Source organism: Myotis davidii, unplaced genomic scaffold (genome assembly GCF_000327345.1).
Source record: "Myotis davidii unplaced genomic scaffold, ASM32734v1 scaffold292, whole genome shotgun sequence".
NCBI classification, from domain to species: Eukaryota; Metazoa; Chordata; class Mammalia; order Chiroptera; family Vespertilionidae; genus Myotis; species Myotis davidii.
In genome coordinates, this window is record NW_006285042.1 from 2,354,613 (window position 1) to 2,358,039 (window position 3,427).

Consider the following 3,427-nt stretch of genomic DNA (forward strand, 5'->3'; position numbering starts at 1 on the left):
GAGAGAGAGAGAGAGAGAGAGAGAGAGAACACCACACCACCAATAGATAAACCAAACAAATACAAACACCAAACACCCAGTAAAGAGGATAGGGACAGAATCTTTAGAGGCTGAGCTTTCCAGGGGAACTCTGCCCGTCCCAAACTGTCTCACCAGCTGAGTCTCCTTCGCCAATTCGGGGTGGATGTTACTCGTTTCAGCTGCTCATTCTATTTGCTCCGGGACAAGCCTTAGGACGCGTCCGCCTATTCCGCCACCATCTTGTCTCTCCGCACTTTAGTATCTTATTGGGGCTCAACTATGCAAATGCAGGCGTGTCTCCAGGCTCTTGGAGGAATGCTGGGAAGGCCTCTCTGTCTTATTAAGACATATCTGAATTGCAAGGGGGTTAGTAAAGGCTAATGATCAAAATCACAGGCTTACGAGTGTACAATTTGGACAGAGGTTTACCTGATTAAAAGACTACTTTTGAAAAAGAAAGGGGATGCTAAACAAATTCTAGGGAAATGGTTACCTTGGGTGTGAGAAGGAGACAGGACAGCTGAGGCTACACAAGGATCCTATATAATAAAAGCCTAATATGCAAATTGTCCTCTTGGGCGGTCTTTTCGACTGGGATTTTGACCACTCACTATGACTGCGCTGACCACCAGGGAGTGGCATGGACATGGCGGGTGTTGGCAACGTGGTGCTGGCAGCAGGTGGCAGTGGAGGAGCTGCCTGCCTCAGTGGGCCCCGATGAGAGTGGGACCATAGCAGGATGGTGGAGCAGGTGAGCAGGAGGCACCAGGCCAAGGCAGGTGCAAGCAGGGGCCTGATCGCCCCACCAATCGCCCCACAGATGGCAACCAGTGGTGGAGGTGGGGGGCAGGGCCGCTGCCTGGCTCCCAGGCACTGAGGGAGCTGGGCTGTGGAGGCCTGGCCCTGATTGATCACCCCACAGGCAGAATGGTGGAGCCGGTGAGCGGGCAGCAGTAGGCCATGGTGAGGTCCAGGCAGGGCTGTGGGGCTGCAAGCCTGGGGGCGTGAGCTGGGGCCCAATCCCCACAGGCCACCCCAAACGACCCCACCTGTGCATGAATTCATGCATCAGGCCTCTAGTATTTACATAAGTTACTGTCAGTGTGCTGGTTCTCAAGTTGGATGGTGAGTTCATAGGTGTTCACTACAGTATCCTATATAATAAAAGCCTAGGTGGCATCACACCCTTGCGCGATGTCGTCATAAGATGGCCGCCACAAAGATGGCCACCAAAAGATGGCCATGCACACAGCAGAAGTGGGGCCCAGTGGCCACTCTGCATGGTGAGGCCTGGGGGTCCTGTGGCTCTGCGTGGCATGGAGGAGGCTGGTCCTGGCGTCTCTGCTGCCTCACTTGGAGGAGGCGGGTCGCGGCAGGGGAGGGCAGTTGTGGGTGATCAGGCTAGCAGGGGCGGACAGTTTGCGGCGATCGGGCCGGCAGGGGAGGGCAGTTGGGGGTGATAAGGCTGGCAGGGGAGCAGTTAGGCATCAATCAGGCCAGCAGGGAAGTGGTTAGGGAGCGATCAGGTTGGCAGGCAGAAGCAGTTAGGGGCAATCAGGCAGGCAGGCAGGTCAGGGGTTAGGAACCAGCGGTCCCAGATTCTCAGAGGAATGTCCAACTGCAGTCAGACATCCCCCGAGGGGTCTCAGATTGGAGAGGGTGCAGGCTGGGTTGAGGGATACTCCCCCTGTGCATGAATTTCATGCACCGGGCCTCTAGTGTATGCATAACATTCCTAGGTCTTAGGAACCTCCCCTCTGAGATAACCAGTGCAGAGGTTAGTAATTTGAGAGACAAAGAGGTGCTGAAGAAAACTAGGAGCATATCAGAAAATAGGCAATTTTTATATCAAGGTCCCTTTGATACCATTATAATAATCTGATTATTATTTAATGGGAAAGGAGCAAAGGGGAGATTAATAATATAGGTCTGCCATTTATACAGCTCTGCCAGGAAGCTGCAGTTAACATTTTCCAAGTCTGTTCCCCACAGATCCTTGGGGGAAGGGATTAGGCAATAGACACATGCCCAGTGAGGTCTTGGTGACATGGGAGGATGCTTACCTGTCAGACACACCTGGGAACAAGTCAGAATAGGAGTGGCCACTGCAAGGGAGGTATATCTGAGATATTTAACTCCTGAACAAAGAAAGTCTCTTGGCTCATATGCTCTTGGCCCTCTTGCTCTCTAGGGACTCCTGTTCTAGAGGAATGCTCCCCTGCATTTGCCCTCATGGCTCATGGCCACATGGGACCCACACAATGGACTAATGGACCAAATCTAGCCTATGCTCTTCACCATGGAATGAAAATTCTGGACAGGCAGGCAGGCAGGCAGTGGTTTTTTCCTGCCTGCTTTAAGCTCTACTAAACCCCCAGCTGTGTATTTTCCAGGACTCATTTAAAGACAGTGGGACTTTGGAAGCCGAAAAATATGATTCCATGTGAATAAAAATCATTCATTTTCCTGAGCAAGTCTTAGAAAATTCCTTTTCTAAATATATCACAAGAACCCCATCCCACCCAATCCTCCAGCAACTCCTTGGGTATCTTGTAAAACTTGGTGCTTGGTGAAAAAGAGCTCAATCTTCAATAGAGTATTATTATTTTACTATAGACCTGGTGCATGGATTCATACATGGGAGGTGGGGGGTCCCTCAGCCTGGTCTGTGCCCTCTCACAATCCGGGATCCCTGGGGGGATGTCCGATTGCAGGTTTAGGCCCGATACCCACAGGCCAGGCCTGTGGGTATCGGGCCTAAACCTGCAGTTGGACATCCCCTAAGGGAGGCAGCAGTGCACCAAGCAGCAGGCGGCCAGGGAGGAACCTCAGCCATGGCTGGGTGCCACGCTGCTCATGCTCATCCTAGCCCGCTGTGCCAGCCGCTGCCACTTGGTAGCACTGCTGCCGAGGTGGGAGCCTGTAGCTGCACTCACAAGCCATGAGCCTGGCTTCTGGCTAGGTGGCGCTCCCCCTTGTAGGAGTGCACTGACCACCAGGGGGCAGCTCCTGTGTTGAGCGTCTGCCCATTAGTGGTCAGTGCATGTTAGAGCGACTAGTTGACCGGTCATTCTGGTCGTTCGGTCCTAATGGTTGCTTAGACTTTTATATATATATAGATAAAATATCAGTTAAAAGGTACTTGCTGCAAACAATGACCAACTAATGTGCTAAAAAGAGGGCACTGACAATATTTAGAGTTCTTTGTTCAGAATTCAAGGGTAATTGCCTTCCAACATCACACTGAACTCCAAGTGAGCCCCCAAATAAAAGTAACGTAAATGCTCCAGATTATATAATCATTTATATTCAAGGTAATAGAAGGTAACTAATCACTCTTCATTGATGTTCCAGCCATCTTAATGTGTCATACACTTCTCTCACTCTTTTATACTAACAAGGATAA